The following is a 16,095-nucleotide window of genomic DNA, read 5'->3' on the forward strand; positions in this document are numbered from 1 at the left end:
TTCTTTTTTCCTTTGAACTATTCTACCAACCTCTTGATCATTCACTCTCATTTACCTAAGACTGTAGCTCACACTCTCCCTCTCTACCCCAAGATCCACTCTCATAAAAAATATCCTCAGCATCCCCATGGATGATCCACCCAAAACCTTGAGATCTTTCCACATTTCAGTCTCCTCAAATCCACTCAATTTAGCATCCATTTTCATTACTAATCTTCAGACTTTGAATACCCACCAGATGTATCATTTCCAAACATCCCAAATTCAAACCTCTCCTTATTGATTACAATTACTAGAACTCCCACAATCCTTTGACAATTTGAAAACCTAATTTCTTCATTTTCAACCCAATTTTAATTTTATTTACCTTCATATTGAGCTGATATTCCATACTTTTTTCCTAAGTAATGAGAGTCAGATTTTCTGCCCTCCACACAGTTGTGTCCCTCTAGTATGTTTGGGAAGAAAAGCAGTCAGAGCACCTCAGTTTAACTGCCCATTTCTTGCTCCTCTGAGCATCTTCTCTTCTCTCTGCCATGGCCAACTGTGCACTTTCCTCAAAGTCAGTAAAATTCAGATATTACAGACCCTCATTATCATGGTTTATAATGTCTGAGAAGCATCACAATGCATAGGGTAGCGCAGGCAGGACAGTTGCCACCTATCTAGATTCAGGGGTGGGGAACTTTTTTGCTGCCAAGGACCACTTAGATATTTTTAACATCATTCACTTGCCATCCAAAATGATCAACTTAAAAATTAGCCTGCTATATTTGGTCAATCATTTAATTAACGCACCCCTAATGCCTTGACAGGGCCAGACCAAATGATTTTGAGGACCTTATAAGGCCTGCAGGCTGGACATTCCCCACCCCTGATAGATGGGCCTGGAAATGCTTTGTAAAGTTAAAGCATAATATATAATGTTTTATTGTCCTCTGGTTAGTGCTACAGGATGGCTATGGCACAAGAGAAAAATAGTAAACCTAAAAGCATTCATCAGCTACACACACTCATCCCTGGGGTACAGAATTTAACTAGAGTGAAAATCAAGCAAGAGCTGGGTATTTGAAAGAAAGGGATATGGCCAAAAGCAGGTTTGAAAAATGAAGCTGGAGGAGAGATGTTTGTAACTCTTAGTCTATTAATAAACAAACAGCCATATTTTGAGCACTTGTTATATTCAAGGGAATATGCTTGATGCAGAAAGAGGTAAGACACACACACACACACACAGTTTATTGAGGAGACCAAATATAAAGATGTAACTGTCTTGCCCTAACTGGTTTGGCTCAGTGGATAGAGCATCAGCCTGCGGACTCAAGGGTCCCAGGTTCGATTCCTGTTAAAGGCATGTACCTTGGTGAGGGCACATCCCCAGTGGGAGGTGTGCAGGAGGCGGCTGATCGATGTTTCTAACTCTCTATCCCTCTCCCTTCCTCTCTGTAAAAAATCAATAATATATATTTTTTTAAAAAAGATGTAACTGTATTTGAAAAGGGTGCTGAATCAAGACATGCTCATCTGGAATCTGGTTCCAGATCTAATGGTACAGTCAGTCTGGAACAAGTTACTTACTATTTCTATGCATCAGTTTTCTACTATTTGAAAGTAAGGATTGCACCAGTGTTTTTGAATCTAACTGCCTCTAACATTATAAAGTAGAAATGGCAGTAAATAATACATAACAGTCAGAACTTAATGAATAGTTGAAGTTTTTGTGTATGTGAAATGAGCATCATTATAATAAAAATATGTATGCAGTAAAATCAGAAGAATTAATGTAACCAATTTACTTGAGTCATACCTGTCAATTTATCAACATTACTAGCCATTAGAGAAATGCAAATTAAAAACACAATGAGGTATTTCTACATACCTATTTGTATGGCTAAAATAAAAAAGTGATAATATGATAGCCAAGACACAGAAACAACCTGTGTTCTTAGATGGATGATTGGATAAAGAAGATGTGGTACATTTATACAATGGAATACTACACAGTAATAAGAAAGGACAAATTACTGTCATTTCTGACAACATGGGTGGATCCTGAGAGTATCATGCCAAGCAAAATAACTCAGACAGAAAAGGACAAGAACCATATGATTTCACTCATATGTAGGATATAAAACAAAAAGCAACAAATGAACAAACAAACAAACTCATAGACACAGATAACAGCATGGTGGTTGCCAGAGGAGAAGGTTCGGGGGGGGGGGAGATGAAAAGAGTAAAGGGGGTCAAATATATGGTGACAGAAGGAGAGATTGGACTGGGTGGAGAGCACACAATGTGATATACAGATTATAGAAATATACACTGGAAACTCATATAATGTTTTTAAAACAACGTAACCCCAATAAATTTAATAAAAAAGTAGTGATAAATACTAAACACTAGAAAGGATGCAGAGAAAATGGATCTCTCATATATTGCTGGTGGGAATGTAAAATGTTATAGCCACTTTGGAAAATGGTTTAGCAGTTTCTTATAAAACTTCACATTCACTCACCCAATAATCTAGCAATCATAATCTTGAACATTATTCCCAGAGAAATTAAAATATATATTCATATAAAAACCTATATATGAATGTTTATGGCAACTTTATTATTAATATAAAAAATGGAAACAACTCAAAGTCCTCCTCTGGGTGAATGGTTAAAGAAATCTGGTTCATTCATACCTATGGAATTCTACTAAGCAATAATAAAAAGTTAACTATTGATAAATGCAACAGCTTGGATAGGTCTTGAGGGAATTATGTTGAGTGAAAAGAGGTACAGGCAGACCTTGGAGAGATTGTGGGTTTGGTTTCAGACTACCACAGTAAAGTGAATATCACAATAATGTGAGTCACACAAATTTTTTGGTTTCCCAGTGCATATAAAAGTTATGTTTACACTATTACTGTAGACTATTAAATGTGCAATAGCAACATGTTTATAAAAACAATGTGCATATCTTAATTAAAATATTTCATTGCAAAAAAAATGCCAACTATCATGAGTCTTTTGGAAAAATGGTGTCAAAAAAAATTGTTCTACACAGGGTTGCCACAAATATTCAATTTGTAAAAAAAATCTCAATTTCTGAGAACACAATAAAGTGAAGTGCAATAAAATGAGGTATGCCTGCAGTTCCAAAAGGTCACATGAAATATGCTTTCATTGATATAACATTTTGGGATTTATAAAATTACACAGATATTGAATAGATTAGTGCTTGCAGGAAATAGGGATGAGGTAGTACAATGGGTATGGACTGCACGCATAAATGTATGTACAAAAAATGGTGAAAATGGGATAAGGTCTGGTTAACAATATTGTACCAATGTCAATTTCTTGGTTTTGATATTTTATGAAAGTTATACAAGATGTCATCACTGAGGGAAGCCGGGTGATGGTACGTGGAAATTCATCTATTCATTTTTTTTTATATATTTTATTGATTTTTTACAGAGAGGAAGGGAGAGAGATAGAGAGTTAGAAACATCGATGAGAGAGAAACATCGATCAGCTGCCTCCTGCACATCTCCTACTGAGGATATGCCCGCAACCCAGGTACATGCCCTTGACCGGAATCGAACCTGGGACCTTTCAGTCCGCAGGCCGACGCTCTATCCACTGAGCCAAACCGGTTTCGGCCATCTATTCATTTTTTAAAAATATATATATTTTTATTGATTTCAGAGAGAAAGGGAGAGGGAGAGAGAGAAAAAAACATCAATGATGAGAGAGAGTCATTAATCGGCTACCTCCTGCACGCCCCCTACTGGTGATGGAGCCCACAACCCAGGTATGTGCCCTTGACTGGAATCTAACCCGGAACCCTTCAGTCCACAAGCCGACGCTCTGAGCACCGAGACAAACCAGGTAGGGCCTGTATCTATTAATTTTGCAATCTTCTGTGACTCCATAAATATTAAAAAATAAAATCTAGCCCTGACTGGTTTGGATCATTGGATAGAGTGTCAGCCTGCGGACCGAAAGGTCCCAGGTTCGATTCCGGTCAAGGGCATGTACCTTGGTTGCGGGCACATCCCCAGTGGGAGGTGTGCAGGAGACAGCTGATCGATGTTTCTCTCTCATCGATGTTTCTAACTATCCTCTCCCTTCCTCTCTGTAAAAAAAAATGAATAAAATATATTTTTAAAAAATAAAATCTAAGAAAGCTGGTGATAATGTTTATCTTATTTACCTCATATAGTGTTCTCGTCTACATCTATTTCACCCTTACAAACTTGTGGCTTTAGGGATCAATCCCAACTATTAGGGTTGGGGTTTGATTGCCTAACCAGTGGTCGGCAAACTGCGGTTCGCGGGCCACATGTGGCTCTGTGGCCCCTTGAGTGTGGCTCTTCCACAAAATACCACATGTGGGCATGCACATACAGTGCTATTGAAACTTTGTGGCCCATGCACAGAAGTCAGTATTTTATGGAAGAGCCACACTCAAGGGGCCAAAGAGCCGCATGTGGCTCATGAGCCGCAGTTTGCTGACCTCTGGCCTAAGCCAACAGGTAAACATCCTTTCTCCTTACCATGGTGCATAGCATTACCTGGGCCACATGGACTGATGTAGGAGTTGGCACCTGGTTCTTAATAGGCAGACAACATCTTATTGAGTTAGTGTTGAAAATAGTACATTTTATTCTACATTGACACATACTTCATCCAAACAATATTTAAGCTATATATTTTATCCCTGTTCTGTTAATAGTACTACACATGTGTAGTGAGTATACTCTAAAAATAATGATCCTACTTCAAAATAAAGATGAGCGTAATAAAATTATGGAATCACTAAGTCTTGAAATCACTGGCCTCATTATGTCCTGAGGGAGTCTGCCATAGATGAAAACAACATCATCCCCATTTCCTTCGTTTTAAGTTCCTACATGCTTCCCTCAATTCATCAACCTAATCTTATATTTTTCATTTGGTTCTACCTCAGAGATGTTGAACGCAGTACTCCGTTATTAGAAGAGTAAAATCTAGATGTGGTCAAGTTTAACTGAGATCCCCCTTCACAACTGAAGCACTTATTACCCCTCATGCCAGGAGTTTGCTGCTCACTGATCACAGCTGTGTCTTGAGACTAAGAAAGCTGCCTCACCTTATACCCATCCCAGAGGAAGCCTGCCGTCAATGACTGACCAATGCTATAAGAGTGCAAAATCCAACCTGTTTATTTGGTGTAAAGAGAGGGGAGTATTTTAACTTTCGAGATCCCTGTGCAATTGGTGGCATTCACTATTACAAATGTGTGCCAGTTCAAATTTTCTCCCTTCCTTGCTTCCTCACAGGTGTTCTCAAAAGTACACCACCATAAACCTCTTGCATGTTAATCAGAGAGTTTTTTAATCTGTTGCCTTGGGAACCTGAACTGCAACATTTACTGTCAGGCGTGGTCCAAAGAAGCAGACTCAAAAATGGGATTTGGAGCTGAATCACCTGCTGGCCAGCTGGCAATCAAGAGCCCATCAGTGGTAGGAAGAATATATATAGCCCTAATCACTCAGAAACAATACAATTGTTAAAACTTTTACTGTTAGTGAGCTGGGAGGTGACATCAATTTACAGGATTACGCTGATGAGTGCAATATCCCAGGCACTGGAGAGATATGACAAAAGTATAATTATTAAGATGATGGAATTGGATGGCTGCTGCTGGGTATGACTGATGCATTGGATAAAGACATTGAAAAGCTGAGAGTGATTTTATCATCAATTAAAGTCTAGGTATAAAAGTCAAAGGCCCTCCTTGGGAGCATGTATAGAGTCTCATCTTCGGCAGCTGGAAAATAGGAAAAAGATGATATTCAGAATGAGGGGTTAATTATAAGAGTAGTAGAAATTCATACCTGGTAGAATTTCTGCAAGTCTGTTATACCAAGATCAGAGCCTGAATCTGGAAGGCTTGGACCCCTGAGACAAGAGATGAGAACATCTGGGTCTATGCACTTAAAAAGACTGGATCCCCAGAGGATCTTGAACTCTCTGAGCCACACAAAGTGTCAAATGCTGGGGCTTCCTCTCGCTTGAAGACAGATACAGTATCTTACAGAAGATGTTACTTTGCTTCCCTTCTTGGCCATGAGACTAAAAGTAACTAGGCTCACCCTATAACCCATCCGAAGTCATGCTGGGCCTGCTAAGAGAGAACACGGTTTACACCCTGAAGGAGCTACAGAAATAGCCAACACGCACCAGTAGAAGCTGATGAAGTACATATGGGACTAGTTCCTGAGTGTGCTGGATCGAAAAGGGCTGTAAATAAAGTTAGACTACAGAGAGTTTATTGACATGAATATGGAAACATTTCCTCATGACATAGGATTTGGGGAGACAGTGTTGTCTCCCCAAATCCTATGCATATATTCCTGGCTCTTGGAAACATAGAAAAAGTGAAAAACCAAATAAATAAATTAGAAACACCAGAACTCCTGGGGTACAGTGGAAGACAGGAGCAAAAGACTCAAAAAAAGGAGCCTGCTAGCATGGATGTACCATGTAAGGTCATAAAAACCAACAGCCAAATAACCTCTAAACAAAAGCTTGGAGGACTCTCCATTTATTAAAAAAAAATAACTAATAAGCTGTGAAAAGGGCACTAGCATCTTTCAAAAATTCAATGGCAGCTGTCCTCTCTAGGTCAGAGCTGGCAGTAGATGGTATTATAGGACTGGGTCTCTGACAGAAATGAGTATAATAGGATCCCAACATTTTAGAGGTCAGGTGGTGTTTAACCATCAGAAACAAGGTAGATGCAAATATATGCAGAGGGAAAGGATTCCATGTGTCACCCTTCAATACGGAGAATCATAACATCGATCTCTATGGTTCTTGACCAACGCCATGCTATCTGAAGCAGCTCTTAGCATGACACTGGGTCTTGGTATGGATGGAGCACACTGACCATGAGATACCAAGTGACCATGAGCCCCAAACTGCCCATCACAATCTGATTCATATAAGCTCCATCTATAATAATCCTATATAATAAAAGCCTAATATGCTAAGTGTCCGATCGTCCATTCAACCAATCAAAGCACAATATGCTAATGATATGCTAAGGCAGCTCAACCCCTTGCTATGACGTACACTGACCACCAGGAGGCAGATGCTCCAACCAGTAGGTTAGCTTGCTGCTGGGGTCTGGCTGATCGGGACTGAGCTAGATGGGCCGGATATGCCCTGGAGCCCTCCCGCAGTCCCTCCCCAGCTGGCCAACTTCCCATGTCTCTCCCTGGCCCCAATCGTACATCGGTAGGGTCCCTCGGCCTGGCCTGCGCCCTCTCACAATCCGGGACCCCTCTGCGGATGTCAAAGAGCTGGTTTTGGCCCGATCCTGCAGGCCAGGCCGAGGGACCCCACTGGTGCACGAATTTGTGCACTGGGCCTCTAGTAAAAGCATAATATGCTAATTAGATTGGAAAGCCAAACGACCTTCTGGATGTCATTCCAGACGTCATTCCAGACGTCTAGACAAAGCCTCAGCAGCAGGAGCTGAGGGAGAGGCGGTTAGGGGCTATCAGGCAGGCAGGCAGAGTGGTTAGGGGCGATCAGGCAGGCAGGCAGGCAAGCAGTTAGGAGTCAGTGGTCCTGGATTGTGAGAGGGATGTCCAACTGCTGGACATCCCCCGAGGGGTCCCAGATTGGGAGAGGGTGCAGGCCGGTCTGAGTCTCCCCTCTCCCCCCACACCCCCATGCATGAATTTTGTGCACCAGGCCTCTAGTTATGTCATAAGGTCACAGATCTAGAAGTAATATGTCGAAGATGTAAATTGTCTAACTGTTATTAGACATATGCAGGGACAGAAGGCATAAATATGTTTTATGAGTAAGTGGTTCAAATCCCCTGTTACCTACCAGCACATGACCATGGCTGCCTGGCAAGTCCCTTATATCCAGCTGACTGAGGAGATAAAAGACTCAACATGGTTCATGTGTAGGTCATCCTTGCAAATTGTGTGGGTCTCAAGGGTGACCCTGAAAAACAGCAGTGAGGATAAATGCTCTCAACAGGCAGAGATTTGGGCAGTACAATTGGTCATTCACTTTGCATGGGAAAAGATTGGCCTAAGGTAAGAATACACAGAGTTTACGGGCAGGTGAATGCCTTAACTTCTGGATTAATGTGCCTGGAAGGACAAATATTGGAAAATTTGGGACAAGGAAATCTGGATAAGAGACATGAAGATGGAACTATGTAAATGGGCACAAAATATGAAAGTGTTTGTATCACATGTTAATACCCATCCAGAGAGTACCCATCAGATATAAGGAACTAAACAACTGAGTAGAAAAAATGATTCAGCCAATTAATGTTCATTGTCCTCTGTCACTGATCATCCCATTAGCTGGTATAATGAGCTAATGGACAGAGTACATGAGTTTTAGATGTCCAGTATGCATAAAACCAAACACTAGTTTGGTTCCCACTCAACAAGCTTGATCTGGACCTCCTGCTGCCAAATATCTAAGCCACCAGAAACTGAGAAATACCAGAGCCCCTGAGATAGCACCGTCCTTTGAGGAGACCAACCAGGCACTTGGATGCAAGTTGATTCAAATGATTAGACCAGAACATTTACCCTGGAAAGTGCATTGCCATTACCCTGTGCAAAAATTATTTGCTATTGAATAGTTGATATTCAACATACACACAACTGTAGTAAATGAATTAAATGCACAGTATAAGACTTTGTGTAATAATAAGAAATAAAATAAAAGTAACATGGGAAAATGCAGGGAGATTTTAATGGAAAAAAAAAGCTATGCACAGATATGTATTTTTGTTTGTTTATGGAGCAAATAATAAACTTTTTCTTAAAATGTTTCTGTAACGACAATGATCTGATCATAAGGGAAGAGAAAAAGCATCACATTATTATGAATTCCATTATATAAACTACAGAAGTGCTATTTGAAATGATCACACTTTATTTAAAGCTGATAAAGTAAGTGGGTGCACAGCTAAGCAGGATGCAATACTCTGTGTGTAGTTTTTATTTGTTCCAGCAAATCTGCACATAAGTAGGGCCAACCATCAGCAAATCTGTGAAGTCCACGGATTTTCTCTTCAGAATCACCTACTTCCAAGCCCTCCACAATTTCTCTTTCTCTTTTTTAAAATTTGAATAATGAACACTTTGTAGCATTTACTGTAGGCCAGGCACTAAGTAATTCTGAGTGATGGTGATGGTGGTTATGGTGGTGATAACAGTAAACAGCTACTGTTACAGATGGCCAGCTGAGAACCAGATAGTACGCTCCATTGATCTGCTTGGCAACTCCATGAGGCAGGTAGTAACATTTCCTTGTTTTTCAGATGAAGACACTAACATTTAAATATGTTATGTTGCTTGCCTACCATGACAGTTGAAAAGGAGTGAAAGTAATACACAAAACTAGCTCTGTCTGGTAATACCAACTGCAGTCACATATGAGAATGCAAAGTAAAAACATACTTATAGGACTAAGGTGGCACTCAATTTATTTTAGGTAAGCCCTGTCTTGAAGGTAAAGGGAAAATTTGCCATCATGGAGTTGGGAGGAGAGAGAGCAGAGAAATGGGGAATGTTTAAGATCAGACCTCTGCCAGGACATGCCGGGCCCTGGCTCAGGTTCAGCTGTTGGGGACTGTATCCAGAATCTCCTTCAGAAGCTGCTGAGCTCAGGGTTGCCCAGCATTTTCCTCTTTCCCCGCATTTCCCTATCTGACAATAGGCCAAACTCCTTCCCTCTGCCCTTAGGGTAAGCTTCTGTGTATTAGTTTCCTATTGCTATTGTAAGAAATTACCAAAACCTTAGTGGCTTGTAGAGCTGGAATCCACATAGGCTGCACTTGGCTAAAGCCACTGTCATCAGTCCATGTTCCTCCTGGAGGCTCTCGGAGACAATCCTGTCCTTGCTTCTTCCAGCTTCCAGAGGCCTCCTGCACTCCTTGGTCAGTGGTTCTGCACGACTCTGACATTTGCTTCCACTGTCACATCACTCTCACTCTCCCACCTCCCTCTTTCCCTCATCAGGACCCTTGTGATTATATCAGGTTTACCTGGAAAATCCAGAATAATCTCATCTCAAGAGCCTTAATTAAATCACATCTGTCAAGTTAATTCTTCCCCAAAAGATAACATATTCACAGATTCTGGGGATCAGGAGGTGCACATCTTAAGGGGCCATTCTACTGCCTCCCACACTTGGCCTTAGCTGTATTCTTAGTTTTTGTTTTTGGAAACATTTAACATTTTATTTGACATTTAATATTATTTCTAAAAGTTATCCCTTTCCCTCAGACATCTGAGAACACATCCTGGGCCTCGTACTATTTGGTTATGAGGTTTTGGTCAACTCAACTCCAATAAGTTTGCATGTAAGTGCTCTTGACTAATAGCTTTTCACAAGGTGACTTCTTTTTTTTTTTTTAATGTTTGTGTCTTGGCCCTGGCTGGGTGGCTCAGTTGGTTGGAATGTCTTCCCAAATAGCAAAAGGTTGGAGGTTTGATTTCTAGTCAGGGCATATACCTAGGTTGCAGGTTCCATCTCAATTTGGGGCAAGTACAGGAGGCAAAGGATTAATCTCTCTCTCTCTCTCTCTCTCTCTCTCTCTCTCTCTCTCTCTCTCTCAAATCAATGGACATATCCTCAATAAGGATAAAATAATAATAATAATAGTAATAATAAAATTTAAAAAAATGATTATGTCTCTTCGTGTATTACCTTAGAAAATTAAACTCATGGCTAATTATAAGCAAAGTGACTGTAATTAGGTTAAAGTTGCAAGCCAGACAAACACATTTTGTCCTTTGAGCAACCATTTTTAGATTTAGCACAGCCATATTATCACTGAAATGTTCATCTAGAAAAAAAGAACGCAGGAAGAAATTTTGTATTTTCTACTTGGGAAGAACAGAGACATTCTTAGGCTCTAAACTGGATCTATGTATTCAAATAAAGGTCACTAACCACACATCCTGGAATATAAGAAGCAAATGGGCACGCAGCCGAAACCCTACATCAACCCTGCACACTGGAGAATGACATACATCAGAAGCTTCTTAGTAAAATTATCTGGAGACATGTGCATGCTCTTGACAGATAAATGTCCAACCGTGGAATTTAAAAAATGTAAAAGCCCAACGTGGAAGAACAGATGCATGGAACAACATGGATGAACCTTCATTCTGTTTACTAATGAAAGAAGCCAGACACACAAGAATACATACTATGTGATTCTGTTTAGTATATGAAATGTCTAAAAAGGCAAATCTATGGAGATAGAAAGTAGATTAGTGTTTGCTTAATGCTTGAGGTGGAGTTAGGGAATGACTGTAAATGGCCCCAAGGATTCTTTTTGGAGTGAGGGAAATGTTCTAAAATTGAATAGTGGTGATAGTTTCCCAGTTTTGCAAATATATAAAAATCATTAAATTGTATATTTATATTGGATGAATCTCATAATATCTAAATTATGCCTCAATAAAACTATTAATAACATTTAAGTCTAAAATGTTGCCTGTCTACTCAATATTTATCTCTATATACATTTCAGCAGGAAAAAAACCTACTGTAAAATGATGCTTGGTGTGATGTATTTTATAGTAGAGGAGAATAATAAGCAACATATATGTCCAACAATAGGGATTAGTTAAATTATGGTAGAGTTATGTGAATTATTCTGTGGGTAGAAGATGATAAAATCATGTTTTAAAAAAAACTAATAAAATAAAATGCTCATGAGATATTGCAAATGAAAACACACACACACACACACACACACACACACACACACACACACACACACTAGTTATCAAATTCTCTATGCTTTATGACCCAAAGTTTTAAAATGGCATAATTATAACATGTGTATTTACTCACACAGTGTATGTTAACTCTTTGGATTATTCCAATTATGCCCCTGATCTGGACATAGGAAGAGTCTGTTGTAGGAACTGTTAACATTATCCTAATTCTGCACAAATTGACACAGGCCACCAAGGAGAAACATCCTACCATTTCCTAGTACAAAGCCTTCTATGCAGTAATGGCAGTAAATAGAACAGACGAAAATATGTGCGTTTTTAGTTGCTGGGGTTATTGGCACTAGGTGAGACAAACCACTGGGAGAAACAAATGCATGCCATATTCAGTTCTCTGGCATCCAGGTATAGTGAGACCGATTTTCATGGAATGAAAAATCTTCCCCCAAAGATCTCATCCTCTAACTGGAGCACAGATTCTTCTCAGCCAGCCAAGTTGTTGTCTACCTCTTTATATCATTTGCATTTGTTTTGTTTTTATTTCCTCATTAAACACTTATATGATACTAGCTCCATTGCTAGAACCATAGGCAGTAGGACATGCATGATTTAGTCACTACAGATACTTAATTCTACTAGTCATTTAAAGTATGATCTGGGCCATCTCTCTTTTTTCTTTTTCTTTTTTTCTTGTCTCTTCATAAATTCTCATTAACCTGTACATTTCTGCTTTAAATTTACTAGTTTGTCATGTTATTTTTGCCAATGAATCTTGATAGCTTACCATCCTTCTATGCAGTGGATTGTTCATCTGACTAACAATGCCTTTTGAACCTATTTGCCCCCAAATTACTAGAAATAAATTTAAAATTTTAATAGTGGTTACCTCTGGATGTTAATACTAAAGTAATTTTTTTCATTATACTGTTTGCATATGCCAAATAAATCTCCTATAATGAACAACTTCTAAAACCAGGCTTTGTATTTATATGTAATCTAAAAGATAATGCAAATTCATTTTGTACCCATATTTCTTTTGCTTTTTAGCATTCAAAAGAAATCTGCAATTAATAATGCTCTAATTCAGTTTCTTAATCTGAGCAGTATTGAAATTTGGGGGCGGATAATTTTTTGTTGTAAGGGACTGTCCTATGCATTATAGGATGTTTAGCAGCATCCCTGGCCTCTACCCACGCGATGCCAGTGGCAACCTTCACTTGTGACAGGGGACACAACCGCCTCTGATTGAGAGCCCCTGTTCCTGTGGTTCCGTCTATGACCCTTCCACACTATTTTCACTGTATATCTTTGTCCCTTTACTTCCCCGTAGATTTAGGAAGTGGAATCCTCTGGGCAGGGCCTGGCGTCTCAGTGTAAACTGTCCTGTGGCCCCCCTTCTTTGTTCTTGCAGAAGCCTGAGAACCTGCAAACAATGTGGGTAAATATGAGAGCACAGGAAATGTTCATAATCTCTGTCTCCTGTGCCTTCTCCCAGCCCATGTATTTGCCACACTTGGCCAGTGATGAGTATTAAATCCTATTGATAATGTCGACAATCAGTAAATAATGTGATTCTTGTTGCAAATTATAATTCACTACATAAACTGTGGTATTTTGATATATCGGCTGCTGTGTATAGTACAATTGGTTAATAATAAGTACTTGTATGGAACTTGGTTTGGGCTGATATTACAAAATACCATAAAGTGGGATAGTTTATAAACAACAGATATTTGTCTCTCACAGCTCTGGAGCCTAGCAAGTCCAAGATCAAGGCTCAGGTAGGTGGACAGCGACTTCTTGCTCTGACCTCACATGGTGGACTGGGCGAGGAAGCCCTCTCGGGTCTTTTTATAAGGGCACCAATCACCTCCCGAGGCCCCTTCTCCTAATACCATCATCAGCTTGTAGTGAGAGTCTTGACATGTGAATTCGGGGTGCCACAAACATCCAGACCATAGCCTACTCCCCTTAGAACTGTTGTATATGTCATTGGTTTCTTTTAGGCAACTGTTGTTCTGATCCTTTTTCATAGTAAACATTTTACTTTTTGGTTCTGAGGGCATCATGAATTTTAGGGCAATTGATGAAGAAGTTCCCATTGCTACTTGAACATTTGATTAATAATAATATTTGTTTTTCTTTCAAATATAAATAACTGGTTTGTATACTCAGATGCATGAATCAAAAAAATGAAATGCTTATAAATTTAGTTTTAGCAGTTTTAAAACTCAATTGCTTGCTAAATCAATAATTCACAGTACATCTGTAATAATCATTGCATAATGATCCACAAAAAAAAATCTGTCTTCAAGTTGTGCACTGATTTTAAAAATACTTTCATCATCCAATAATACAAATGTTAGGCTAAATTCATTTCCTTTGTAAATACTGAAATACCAGATGCTTTCTATAACAAAACAAAAGCATAAAACTTGAATAATTTATCACACGAGCTACCTAATTTCCATCATTATTTTTGAGTATTGCAGAATGATAACGATGACTTCAGATCTACTATTTTCTCTGCCTAGCACATTCTTCCCCCTTGTCTCTGCCTGGCAAAAATCTATTCTGTCTTCAAAATACAGCTTTATGCCTCCACTGCCTTTATGAATTTCTCTATGACTGCCTGGAACAGAGTTACTGATTCCCTCTGATGTTCCTACAACTTTCTGCATATATAATATTAACTCTTATTACCTTATATTTTTATCACACTTCTTCCTATGCTGCCTTTTTCCCTTTGAACCTATGGTGTATCAGAGGGCAGAGATCCTTAGTATTTTTTTTATCCTGTAATAAACATTTATTGAACACCATTTTGGTGCAGGCACCATGATAGTGGCTAGAGATACAGAAAAAAAAAGTCTCCACTTATAAGATGCTTACCATCCAGAAAAGAGACAGGGAAACAATTACAGTGCAACCAGAAAGGGCCATGACACAGAGGAGCATAGGGTGTATGAGAGTATGTAGGTTGAACGTCACCTTTCAAACAAGCATGCAGGAATGGGTTACTGAAAGAAACAGCATCTGAATTGAGTTTCGGCAAATGAGGAGGCATCACCTGAACGGAGAGAGAGTGGCTACTAAGGAAGATGGAGCTGGAATCAGGGACAGGGCTGCAGGACAGATGTTTTGACATAAAGTGCTGAACATGAGGAGCGATGCTGGTGATCTGGGACCTCCCTGTTTCATCTGTGCCTCCTGAATACTTGCATGCTTAAAAGTAACTGCCAGCTTTATAAAGAATCGCAGCTCTTTTACACGAGTCTCATTTGACAATGTGACCTGTTTCATGTCACAATGGAAGAAAAGCGGGTGATAATTAGCTTTAGAGATGTAATGCATGTTGCAGGTGGGCATTGATGAAGCTCCTGTTGGATAACAGAGGAGGTGAGAATCATCCCTTAAAAGTAACTCATGTGAGGAGAAAAGTCATGAAGTTGTACAGTAGTTCTTATGGAAATGGGAAATGAATTTGACAGGAGATATGGAGCAGGGAATGCCTGGCCAAAACTACAGAAAAGTCATGAGTGGTGCTCCCAGTCTGCCCTGAGTTTCCTCCAGCACCACAAAGCAGGCTGGGTACAGGAGCAGGAAAGCTAGAGGACTGCTGGCCCAGGGCTGCAGGTGTTCTGCATCAGTGTAGGAATCTGTATCCTGCAAAGGTAAGGGACAAGAAGGTAGGAGGTATTGACAAACATTAAAAACCAAGGGCCAATTTATTCTTTGTGCTCTCCTCGCCCCTGCCAATCCATTGATAGGAAATATAAACACAGATTCCTGGTTATGGACAATGCTATTGTTAACATATAGAGGGGAGAATAAAAGATGGGAACAAGAATGACCGATCTTCTCTCACCATTTAATAGAAGATTAACCCATGACCTCTGCATTGAAAGGAAATGACAGAGCCTTGTAAGGTGATTGTAAGTACGTGTGGATGTCCTCACAAATAATACATGCATTCTTCAAATGAGCAAGCCTAAGTTTTATTAAGAAAACCTGTTAATTCGTCAGAAATGCATACTGTTTAAAACATTCCTATTTGAACATCTAAGCGAAAGCTCAGCAAACTTTTTCTGTAAAGATCCAGATAGTAAAACTTAGGCTCTGCAGGCCATAGGGTCTCTGTTGCAACTACCTAACTCTGCCCTGGTATCAGGAAAGCAGCCTTAGACTAAATATAAATGTGTGGACATGGCTATGTTCCTATAGAACTTTATTTACAAAATCAAGCGGTTGGCTGGGTTTAGTCTACAAGGGACATTAGACTAAACCCTTGAGCTAAGCTAAGGTTTTATTTATTTCTTTTCTGT

This window comes from Myotis daubentonii, chromosome 6 (genome assembly GCF_963259705.1).
Source record: "Myotis daubentonii chromosome 6, mMyoDau2.1, whole genome shotgun sequence".
NCBI lineage: Eukaryota > Metazoa > Chordata > Mammalia > Chiroptera > Vespertilionidae > Myotis > Myotis daubentonii.